At 43.7% G+C, this 12,964-nt stretch overlaps 1 protein-coding gene across 2 annotated transcripts in view; it reads left to right on the forward strand.

Annotated features, from left to right (window-relative positions):
* LOC121575146 (nck-associated protein 5-like) overlaps positions 1–12,964 on the forward strand; it is a 154,683-nt gene that overhangs the window by 72,856 nt on the left and 68,863 nt on the right. The window contains exon 1 of one of the 2 annotated variants that reach the window (XM_041888041.2): positions 4,744–5,070. The exons of the other annotated variant lie outside the window; for it this stretch is intronic. The gene's annotated coding sequence lies outside the window, so the exon portion shown is untranslated. Of the gene's footprint in view, positions 1–4,743; positions 5,071–12,964 lie in introns of those variants that run through there. 2 annotated transcript variants of the gene reach the window in all.

The raw sequence follows: 12,964 nt of genomic DNA on the forward strand, positions 1-12,964 counted from the left end.
AGAGGGGAATCGCACCCCTCGACTGGGAGACAGAGAAAATCACCCCCCCCAAACAAAGACAAACTGTTCTGGGGTCAGAAGTAGTAGTGGGGGGATGCAAAAGAGAGCCACACATAATGTAGAATGAGGGAAGTGTGACTATTTACCATTTCACACAGTATTATCACACAAACACACACACGCACATGTTTAGTGTGTGTGCTAGCACTATACAAACATTATGATGAAACTAAATTTGCTGATGGGTGTGTTTTTGTTGGTATGAAGCCGTTGTGAAAAGGGAAGTGAGCTTGTCGTTTTTGGCTTTGTGTTGTTAGGGCTTTTGTTTGTCTGAGTCAGTCCACATGAAGAACAGTTTTTTGCAGAGGTCTTATTATTGCAGTTCTTCCTACTGTAATACACAAACCATAGGTTCTGATTGATTGCTGATCATGGAGCTTCAGACCTATAATCCTATTACATTATAAAGATCTCCATCCATAACAGTTGTGTGTTATTGTTACTGATGTTTATTCTCAGGAAACGGATGATTCACCTGTTTTGGGGGAAATTTGCTGATATAAACCAGGTTTCCATCAAACTTTTTTATGCAAGTAAATTACGTTCGATACAAAAATGTCACGACCGGCCTGATGGAAACACAACATTTGTCAGTAAACTTTCCAAATGTCGACAAACAAAATACGCTAGACAAGGTGGGATCTTTTTGTGTCTGTAAAATTCATTATGCGAGAAATGGCTTTGGAATCCCCTTTATACGCAAATATTGATATAATAACATATCGAAGTGCACTTGGAGTCACACAATATATTGTGTGGTCCTCCCACTACAACTCGGGAAAGCATGCAGTTTATTAGGCTACAGTTGAAATAAGTTATGATGAACTTCACAGGGTGGTGAAAGTGCAAGGTGATGAGCTTGATGCTCCTGTCCAATAAATATTGAGGATCTTATTCTGGTGACATGATAATCGATGCTTGGCTGCCGTATACATAATAATCTCATCATGTAGACTAGCCTAGCCACACTGTATATGCTAGCTGTTGGCTAGAGCGCACGTGCCAAGACCAGAATGTGCACATTCGCTATGCAACATTTGTTGTGACAAAACCATCAGTAGAGTTGAAGATACGATGGAAACCCATTTAACATGTATTTGTTCAGTACATGGGAATTTAACCGCAAAAGTTATTTTATGTGCACTACGTCATCATGCACAGCCGTTTTTATCAGCAACAAGTCAATTTGATGGAAACACATCTCTGGTGGAGAAATTCGCATATTGTTTTTATGCAGATTTTTGAATATTTGCATGAAAATCTGTCACCAATTGGATGGAAACCTAGCTATAGGCAGAAATATATTTTATTGACCATATCTAATTGTCGATGTAGACTAGATTTCCATGATGGATGGCTCATACATGGTGAGCTCTAGGAATCCAGTTGATGGGAGCGTGTCTTTCTTGAGGCATGTGGCTAAATGCTTCAGTAATGATAGTGTTAGCGTGGGCTTGTCTGACTCAGTGGGGGTGTGTCTGAACAAGTGTATGGGTAATGGTGCTTATTGAGCCAGCTACAGTGACTATCATTTACTAGCATCAGACCCAGAGCCACATCGTGAATGTGTCCCAAACGGCACACTATTCCATATAGTGTAGTACTTTTGACCAAAGCGCTATGGGCCCATGCCAAAAGTAGTGTACTAGAAAGAGAATAGGGTGCTATTTGGGACGCACCCTATATGTCTGAGCCACGTAGTTGAATTAGCCGCTCAGGCTACGAACCCTTTAGCTTGGCTAAATGTGTATTTTCCATTAAGAGGCTATTCACTGCTTCCCTCGGGCCTTGAAGAAAGCCAGCCATGTTGGGGTACCATGTTGATGACGCACGCCATTTGACTGAGTAGTGTAGGGTGTTTTCAAGTCTTGTTTTTAATGCAAGAGCTTTGGTGAGTAAGATTTCCAATTAATTTATTACATATGGCAAATAAACTTGAACTTCTTCATTCAAAGCATTCTGGGGTTTGGACAGGGGTTTCCCCGCTAGACAGTTTCAACTAGATGGCTATATTGTAAAAATTCATGAAAACAAACATTGGCTTTTTGGTCTTAATTTAAGGTTAGGGTTAGGCATAAGGTTAGGTTGGGTTTAAAATCACATTTTAAGAATAGAGATTGTATGAATTTGGCTGTGTTAACTAGTGACGACCCTGCCAGACAGTCAGGTATTAAAACAGTCTGTGGTGTGTCTACTCTAGCTGTCAACCATTTTCTCCTTGAGTAGTGCGAGACGAACCACAATACACAGTCAACAGTGTGTAATGAAGAGGACCTTTTGAGGACAACACTAGTCACACGCCAACCATATAGTGGAGGCAAAACAAGCATTGTTTCAACTCATCAAGAACCAAGAGAATGTTTGAGTTTATAAACATCTACTAGGCTGCTTCTGTTAACTACAAAGCCTCAAAGTAAAACATTCCCCATCTGACCCAACGATCACCCTCTGCCTCCCACTAACCCCCCCAGACACGAGTCCTCTCTCACCCCGAGAGGTGCTTTGGTCACGGGAGGAGGTTTCATACAGAATTCCATAGTTTTCCACCACAGGGAAGGAGATGGATAGAGGGTGATCTAAGAACGGTCAGGCTCTAAGGGCTCGAACACACCAATACCGTTTGCCTACCGAGAGTACTTGCAAACCGATTTTACATGTAGAATCACCGAAAATGTCGGCAGTCAGAAGTCAACAGCGCGCTGAACGATCGGTAGACGAACGGGAGATCCACATTCGGTGAGATCTGTTCGACCCTTAAGACATCTTACTTTCCCTCCTTTTTCTTTAATCTCAACATACCTCATGGACTGTAAATAAATGCCAAGATTCCAACACACTACGCTGTCTGACAACAGGGCCAAAATAATCAATTTTCTTTACAGGAAATGTTATATCTTTCTAGGAGAGCGTATGTCAGTATGGTATGTCAGTTTAAGTGAAAGGTAGATTCCAAACATTGTGAGTGCTATAGTATAGATGTCAATTCCCTATTTTACATAGTATGCTGTTGTTCCTTGGGAGGAGGAAGGGCAGTCTTGTGGTGGGTGGGTGTGACAGCAGCAGGGTTGGCCCAGGAGTCAGGACCACAGAGTACCAAGGAATACCCAGCATTCCAGAGCTGTAATTAGGTTATAGTGCCAGTCGGAGACACGCACACACTTATTAGGATAAAAATGGTGGCAGGTTGTAGCCACCTGTCTTGGTGTGACGACACATGTCTAATTCCGTCTCTGCACCCTCAGCGTATGGTGCATGGAAAAACACTCTGTGGCCGGCAGCTCTCATAAAACGCATCTCCGTCATTTACCAATCAAATCAAAAATCTAATTGTATTTGTCACATGCGCCGAATACAACAGGTGTTGACCTTACAGTGAAATGCTTACTTACAATCCCTTAACCAACAATGCACTTTTTAAAAAAAGACAGTGTTAAGTAAACAATAGATAAGTAAAAAATAAAAGCAGTAAAATAACAGTAAAAATAACCGTAGCGAGGCTATATACAGGGGGTACCGTTACAGAGTCAATGTGCGGGGGCACCGGTTAGTCGAGGTAATTGAGGTAATATGTACATGTAGCTATAGTTAAAGTGACTATGCATAGATAATAAACAGAGCCTTCCTCTGACACCGCCTGGTATAGAGGTCCTGGATGGCTGGAAGCTTGTCCCCAGTGATGTACTGGGCCGTACGCACTACCCTCTGTAGTGCCTTGCGGTCGGAGGCCGAGCAGTTGCCATACCAGGCAGTGATGCAACTAGTCAGGATGCGCTTGATGGTGCAGCTGTATAACTTTTTGAGGATCTGAGGACCCATGCCAAATCTTTTCAGTCATGCCCTCCTCACGACTGTCTTGGTGTGTTTGGACCATGATAGTTTGTTGGTGATGTGGACACCAAGGAACTTGAAGCTCTCAACCTCCTCCACTACAGCCCCGTCGATGAGAATGGGGGTGTGCTCGGTCCTTCTTTTCCTGTTGTCCACAATCATCTCCTTTGGCTTCACCCCTTTAGTTATTAATCTATAAAGTAATTGTTAGCATTAGATTCTGTGACCATATTTTAATAGATCTCAAATAAAAAATAATCTGGAGGTTACTCAATAGATGAAAGACATAGTTTAATCTACAATTGTAGTGTAGAAAACATCCACGCCCCCTCCCCCTCAGTTTTATAATTCCTCTTATTCCTGACAGAATAAAACAAAAAAATTTAGATTATCGATTCTCAATTAGGAGTGCACTACTTCCCCATTTTTTTATTTAATTGTGTGACTTTTTTGACTGCAGACTCATTTTCAGGGGCTGGAAAACCTCTTAGCTGACAGCCCCTTGTCCCCCCATCCAGCTCAAATGTCTGTGGAGCTGAGCATGTACGCTACGCTCCCCTCCCCAGGCTTTGTCTATAGGCTAACTCTGTTCCCTTTTGGAAACAATATCCCCCTTTTCTTTCTATGACGTCCCCCTCCCTCGCTCATCCCTCGCTCCTCTGCTCCCTCTCAGCCAGCTAGCAACTACAGAGTTAATTCTGGGCACAAGGAGAGGAGGAGGTAGAGCGCACGTGGGCTCGTCCACAGCTGTTGTAGTGTAGTAGGCTGGGTTTGTCTATGAGTGGAGGAGGGCCTAACTCTCTCTCTCTCTCACTCGCTCGACCCCCTTCCTCTGTCTATTACAGTACATGCTCTTATGTGCTTTAGCTCTGGCTAGTGCTCTCTCTCGGTCTTTGCTCGGCCTCTGGAACAATGACAGTCGCTACTGCAGACACATACCATATGCCAGCCTTGCTGCTGTTACCACTGCTACTGCTGCACTAGGATGGCCCTGACGTCTCAGCACTGAGCCTCAGAGTTCTGGAGACGACACACATCCCCTCTTTACCTCCTCCTGTGCCTCCTCTCTGGTTGGGGAGAGAGGCTGTAACTGCAGCACGAGGCTGGCCCAGCTGACATTGGGACTAGAAGCAGTGGCTGGCTGGCAGAGGCGCTCTGTGCTGGGGACATTTTCTAATTTCCGTATGTACGTAGGGTTTATTCCGTATTGATCTCAGACATTCCCCAGTGGTGGAACAGGAGCTTTGGAATGTGTAGGATGTTGTGACAGGGTGCTTTCCCTGTGAGGTGATGATGGGGAAGAGTGGAGATTAACTGGAAGAAAGGAGGGATGCTATTTTTTGCCAGAGATCTATAAATGCGGAGCTCTGTCGACATGGGCTGGTGTGCTTTGTTTATCGTGTGTGTGGTGTATGTATTTATTTTGTGAATTTTCGGAAGAGGGTGGCCTACTTATTTTGTGCATGATGTGTACTTCTTTGTTAATGCACATTTGTGTATGTGGACTATGCATGTGTATGTGGACTGTATGCATGTGGATGTGTTTATTAGATTGTGTGTGTGTGTGTGTGTGTTGTAGCTAATTTTTGCATGCAGCATGTGTGTGTCAGTGTACATGTTCCCCTGTGTCCGCAATAGCATTTAGGTTAATATTTTTATATGCTTTCTTTCTGTGTGTGTATGGTTGTTTTTTCTCTCTGTGTCTAATTTCGTCAGCGGGCTGCTAATCCCCTGGCTGGCAGGCTTTTGCCTGGGTTTTGTTGTGCCGGGTGGTGATCAGAAGCTCTGTACATGATGACAGGGGGAGGGGAAGCAGGATGGTAGGCGGGACAGCTGGGCTGCTGTGGAAAGGGGTGCGCGACCAGGAGTCACCCGTTGGCATGGATCAGCTACTAGCCCCAAATACTCAACTTGGCATAGTCATAACCAGATGCCCGCAGGGGGAGTAACCTATATTTGGGGCGTTGGGAAGGGGGCACTGCAGGGTTAATTTGATATTGCTGCTCTACTTAGTCAGCAGCATGATATTTGAATGTGTATAAGTTGTTTCAACAAAGCTTAAAGCAACTGTTTATAGAGTAGAGTGGGTTTTGGCATTCTTATCCTACACTACACACATTACAGTTATTGCCAATTGCAGCTCTGATGTGACTGTACTTAGAGGAATATGGGCAAAACAGCGAAAAGAGGGTCCTATACCAATATCACCCCCACGCCACTAAAACATTAACCCAAGCCAGAACAACCATGGCTTTGTGGTGAGACGGGCCGTTAGCTATAGCATTTTGTTTGTTTTACATGGTCAAGCTCTATCATGATCTTCCCGTATGCATATTTCTCTTTGTTAAAATCACTGGATCGTTTGTTTAACCAGTGTTGTGTTGTGGGTGGGCCTTCATACTGCTAAACTGTAATAAGCCCTGGGGAAGTGATACACTGGTGTGTTGACACAAGGCTTAGCAATGAGGGTAATGTTTGAGCGCATGTGTGTTCATGTGTGCATACATGTGTGTGCCTCAACTCCTCCAGAATGAAGGGTTTTGAACACAGAATTTCTCAATTCTCACTAGATATTGAGTGTGCTAAATTGTTTTAATAGCTGGACTTGTTAGTGCTTGCTGTTCTTTTACACTGCGAAAGGTCCGTATCAAAAACAGAGGCCAAGTCTGTGTCCCAAATGGCACTATGGGTCCTGGTCAAAAGTAGTGCACTATATAGGGAATAGTGGGGTATTTGGGGGACACACTATATTGATTTGTGGTTCTGGTCTGGTCTCCTCAAATGTGAGACCCAGTCCACAGTATTTTATCCCGTTTCAGGAGTCCTCTAAGCACGCAGTATTCATGCCAGATGGCTGGACAGTGTTGGTATGTATGCCATGCAGTTGGGGGTGGTCAAAGAGCTAGACATCTCACTGTGACCGTGACTTTGATGACATGCCCGTGACTTTAATGACACAACTTTAACTCAGCTGAATCAAACTCTGCTGACAAGATAACTTTGTCATGTACCTCAACGAACGGTCAACCAACCTTCACAGAGACAGAAAGGCTCAAAAGAGCCTAAAAACCTTGAATGAGTGGTGAATTTACAACACTCTCACGAAGCCTCTAAAATATCTCGTATTTTAATGTCTCCTGTTGGTGAAGTCAGGACACAGTGAGTCCTCCACTAAAGTACAGATATGCTGTTTCTGTTGATAAGCCAGTCTGAGATATATGAGGTTATGTCTCATTAATGACCGACGGGGTCTGGTTTTATAGCTCCTCAGCAGCCCAAGCCTAAGTTTTGTTCTGCTCCGCTACGCTTGGTTGGGTGAATTTGCTGACTACTGCAATGTCACAGCACTGACTCAGTCAGACAGAGGCTGTAACTCTCAGGAGCTCAAACTCTGAGTTTTTTAGGTAAAGTTGGTCAAGATGGTGGAGCTTTAGTCACTGGCCCAGTAATGTATTTCAATATGGTTGAAATAGGCCTATAGCCTACTGTTTATATTTGAATGCATCATCTCGGTTTTCATACGTTACTTGTTTGCATCAATTGCAAAGACATTGGCAACTTTGTATTTGTAGTCAACTTTTTTCTGAAGTTACCGGCGGTCACAGAGAGATTAATAAACCATGTGATTCTATGTTTAGCTGAGGTCTGTGTATAAAGTGACGTGGGAGGTAAAAAAAAGCTGAGAAACAATTGCAATTGGCATGCTGACTGCAGGAATGTATACCAGAGCTGTTGCCAGATAATTTAATATTAATTTCTCTACCATAAGCTGCCTCCAACGTCGTTTTAGAGAATTTGACAGTACGTCCAACCGGCCTCACAACCGCAGACCACGTGTGCTGGGTGCTGAGGAGTATTTCTGTCTGTAATAAAGTACTTTTGTGGGGAAAAACTCATTCTGAATGGCTGGGCTTGGCTCCCAAGTGGGTAGGCATATGCCTTCCCAAGTCCACTGTCGTGACGTGACTTTCATTAATATGATGATTTGTTATTTATCGAATCAACTAACTATGTTTAATTGTTACTCTATTTAAATTAATCATGTAACAATTAACTCATTAGGATTTGGGGCACCACGGAAGAAGTTGTTTATAGAATTACCATCTCCCAAATTAAACTCCAAAAGGTCTTTACCTATCAGTATGTATAAAACAGTCAACGTATCAATCATTACCTCTTATCAGTCTAATTCTGAACAGTCGTAGACTTCTTGTATCTGCACAAACCCCATCTTTACTTATGATTCAGCACTACACAAATTGGCTTAATTATTTATTTACTAGCTAACTAAATAATAACACAGAATACATACTTAATATGTGAGGAAAACGTCCCTAGCGGACTAACAACAGCATGACGGCTTGGTTATCAAAAGAGGGAAGGGTAGATGGGGACAGACAAAGAGAGAGTCAAACTTATCGTTGATACATTTGGAAGCTACCCTCAAAGTAATCATAATACTTTGCTCACGAACCACCACCCTTTTTGGAGTAAGAAACCAATTAATGTATTTACGTGTTTGCCGCTCATCTATCTCTGTTGACCCAAGCCCTCTTGGAAAGGAGGTTTTGGCTGGGTCTTCGCTCAGCTCACTTGTAAGGCTCTGATTGTCCACCAGAGATCATAATGTCCTCTTTTTTGTTCTGGCTTGTAGTGGAGTGTACTCAGAGCAGATACTCTGTGATTGTCTGAGATGGGATTTTCTCCTTCCCACCTTGTGTCTTTAGTCAAAGTTCTAGATCACTTTACACGCCCAGCTGCAGACTGGCAATGTTCTGGTCTAGTGAGTTTATCTTCTTCACCTCGTGTTGAGATTCAAAGTTCTAACCATTTCAAACGTGAGGACTACCGTCTCCGCTTTCTGGACTTTTTGGTCTAACCATTTTAAGACGTGTAGCCACAGCTCCACGCTTTCTGGTCTAATGTAAATTTCGTTACCAAGGCTTTTTATGCACTCTGGTAAAAGGGGCGTTCCTACTTGCTGGCACGGTCTCTGAGCTCACTCAGGGCGTGTCTAGTCACCGTGCATAGCTTCTATGAAAACCTATGATCTCGTTAGAAAACTAAAATCACATTCCTATCTTAACAAAAATACTCTCATAATTCTCCATATTATATACACAACATATTGGATGTAAAGTTGACAAATAAAGTGTGTATACTTTCCAAATTACTGTATTTTCGCCATAACATTTTTAATGACATCACAAAATAATAAACAATATGACATGATTAGTCTTTAGATCCCCACTGACCATTCCAAACATTCAGATGTTAGGAATATTGTTCCAGTGTTTACATTTTGGACGTTATAGTTTTGGCGGCAAAAGTATTCTGGGGGACAAAGCACATTCCTTTCACTATACTAGAGGGCCAGAGAGAGATTCTCCACCTCTCTAACTTATGGCAGAGTGTTAAGGTGTCAAGACCAGCACAGCCCCCCCTCTTCTGAGGCCTTTGATCCTCACCCAGGAGAGTCATGACACCACCCATGGCTGCGCCCCTGCCCAGTCATGTGAAATCTATAGATTAGGGCCTAATGTATTTATTTAAATTGATTTATTTCCTTATATGAACTGTAACTCAGTTAAATCATTGACATTGTTGCATGTTGTGTTTTATATTTTTGTTCAGTAGATCTTTCTCTTTCTTTATGCCTCTTTCTTTTGGTGTGTTGACTCCACATACCCACTCTCAGAAAACCTGCGACCCCACTGAGCCTCCATCTGTGATGCCCACTCCTGGCAGACAATAGTGGAATTACCCTCCCTGATACTCATGCTGAAATAATGTACTGCCGCCGGCTGCCTGCCTACCCCACTCACTAGCCTCCAGGTGCACTCTGCCACAGTGGTTTTAGTCTGTCTAGCCCCAACCCTGCGGAGGCTGCTGGTGAAGTCAGGCCTCATAGGTCTGGTCCTCATTCCCATGTGTTGTCTGCTGACTTCTCAGGGCATATTATCATTGCAATGATTCACAGGATCCCAGCATTGGGATCAGCCCATACACAGTCTTGTTCACCATCGAAACCTGGCACGTGAGGCTATAGGCTAACCCTAGCAATTGTTTTCTGTAGTCATAAGACTTTACCTTGTAGACCAGAGATTAGATAGGCTATACGTACGGCCCACTGTAGAGAGAGCACTGTTATTAGGTTATCTACTGAAAGATGTAGCCTAACATTCTGCTGCATAGATAGATCAGTACTATTCAATTATGTTATAAGCATCTTTGTGGTGTCTATTTTTTATATTTATGTGTAGTGGATTATCTTTATTAGGTTTGAAGGGAGACAACCAGGGCTGATTAAACAACACCATGTCCATCTCAATTTTTACCTTAACTTTCCCTCTGCCCCAAACAGAAGGCATTCCCCTAACAGTACTGTATGTCTGGGAGGGGGGGGGCGGCATTTACAGTAATGTCTGGGAGGCAGCAGCTGATGTCGAGACTGAGACAGGTTTTAAGGGGCTCTTCTGAAGCACCTGTTTGGTGGTGTGAAAACACACATCCCACCTGGCAGCGCCAGCCCTGCCTGTCTGTGCTTTCTAGAGAGGGGAACCCTGGGTGGATAGGGCAGATGCTCTCAAATGCTTATTTCATTCTAAATGTTGGCCCCTGAAGGGGTCCAAGGGAGTCCAGGGGAGGCTGAGATGGGGAACTGCCTGTCAGAAGTGATATGGGACGGACGGTGAGAGGAACAGGGTGTCGATAGGGGGAGCGGAAGAAAATGCCTGACAAGAATCTTTCACTGCCGGGTATATACAGTGGGGAAAAAAAGTATTTAGTCAGCCACCAATTGTGCAAGTTCTCCCACTTAAAAAGATGAGAGAGGCCTGTAATTTTCATCATAGGTACACGTCAACTATGACAGACAAAATGAGAAAAAAAAAATCCAGAAAATCACATTGGAGGATTTTTAATAATATAAAAATAATAATAATATGCCATTTAGCAGACGCTTTTATCCAAAGCGACTTACAGTCATGCGTGCATACATTTTTGTGTATGGGTGGTCCCGGGGATCGAACCCACTACCTTGGCGTTACAAGCGCCGTGCTCTACCAGTTGAGCTACAGAGGACCACAGTGAATTTATTTGCAAATTATGGTGGAAAATAAGTATTTGGTCAATAACAAAAGTTTCTCAATACTTTGTTATATACCCTTTGTTGGCAATGACACAGGTCAAACGTTTTCTGTAAGTCTTCACAAGGTTTTCACACACTGTTGCTGGTATTTTGGCCCATTCCTCCATGCAGATCTCCTCTAGAGCAGTGATGTTTTGGGGCTGTCGCTGGGCAACACGGACTTTCAACTCCCTCCAAAGATTTTCTATGGGGTTGAGATCTGGAGACAGGACCTTGAAATGCTTCTTACGAAGCCACTCCTTCGTTGCCCGGGCGGTGTGTTTGGGATTATTGTCATGCTGAAAGACCCAGCCACGTTTCATCTTCAATGCCCTTGCTGATGGAAGGAGGTTTTCACTCAAAATCTCACGATACATGGCCCCATTCATTCTTTCCTTTACACGGATCAGTCGTCCTGGTCCCTTTGCAGAAAAAACAGCCCCAAAGCATGATGTTTCCACCCCCCATGCTTCACAGTAGGTATGGTGTTCTTTGGATGCAACTCAGCATTCTTTGTCCTCCAAACACGACGAGTTGAGTTTTTACAAAAAAGTTATATTTTGGTTTCATCTGACCATATGACATTCTCCCAATCCTCTTCTGGATCATGCAAATGCACTCTAGCAAACTTCAGACGGGCCTGGACATGTACTGGCTTAAGCAGGGGGACACGTCTGGCACTGCAGGATTTGAGTCCCTGGCGGCGTAGTGTGTTACTGATGGTAGGCTTTGTTACTTTGGTCCCAGCTCTCTGCAGGTCATTCACTGGGTCCCCCCGTGTGGTTCTGGGATTTTTGCTCACCATTCTTGTGATCATTTTGACCCCACGGGGTGAGATCTTGCGTGGAGCCCCAGATCGAGGGAGATTATCAGTGGTCTTGTATGTCTTCCATTTCCTAATAATTGCTCCCACAGTTGATTTCTTCAAACCAAGCTGCTTACCTATTGCAGATTCAGTCTTCCCAGCCTGGTGCAGGTCTACAATTTTGTTTCTGGTGTCCTTTGACAGCTCTTTGGTCTTGGCCATAGTGGAGTTTGGAGTGTGACTGTTTGAGGTTGTGGACAGGTGTCTTTTATACTGATAACAAGTTCAAACAGGTGCCATTAATACAGGTAATGAGTGGAGGACAGAGGAGCCTCTTAAAGAAGAAGTTACAGGTCTGTGAGAGCCAGAAATCTTGCTTGTTTGTAGGTGACCAAATACTTATTTTCCACCATAATTAGCAAATAAATTCATAAAAAATCCTACAATGTGATTTTCTGGAGAAAAAAAATCTCATTTTGTCTGTCATAGTTGACGTGTACCTATGATGAAAATTACAGGCCTCTCTCATCTTTTTAAGTGGGAGAACTTGCACAATTGGTGGCTGACTAAATACTTTTTTTCCCCACTGTATATATTTTTTTGGTCTTCGTTTCTCACTTTTCAATCTGATCTATGAGCTTTCACTCTGGTGATGGGTACTCCTGAGTGGCGCAGTGGTCTAAGGCACTGCATCGCAGTGCTAACTGTGCCACTAGAGATCCTGGTTCGTATCCAGGCTCTGTCGCAGCCGGCCGCGACCGGGAGACTCATGGGCGGCGCACAATTGGCCCAGCGTCGTCCAGGGTAGGGGAGGGAATGGCCGGCAGGGATGTAGCTCAGTTGATAGAGCATGGCGTTTGCAACGCCAGGGTTGTGGGTTCAATTCCCACGGGGGGCCAGTATATAAAAAAAAATGCATTCACTAACTGTAAGTCGCTCTGGATAAGAGCGTCTGCTAAATGACGTAAATGTAAATGTAAATGTGATGAATCAGCTTTTCGCTCTCAATAGGTAATATAAGCTTCCATATTTGGCTATGTTTTATGGCAACAAATTCCTCTTGAACGCTGTGCATTCCATCAGGCCGACGCCTAAACATCTGATCCGCTCCCAATCAGATCTCAAACCGCAACCATCTATAC

This window comes from Coregonus clupeaformis, chromosome 10 (assembly GCF_020615455.1).
Source record: "Coregonus clupeaformis isolate EN_2021a chromosome 10, ASM2061545v1, whole genome shotgun sequence".
Lineage (NCBI taxonomy): Eukaryota > Metazoa > Chordata > Actinopteri > Salmoniformes > Salmonidae > Coregonus > Coregonus clupeaformis.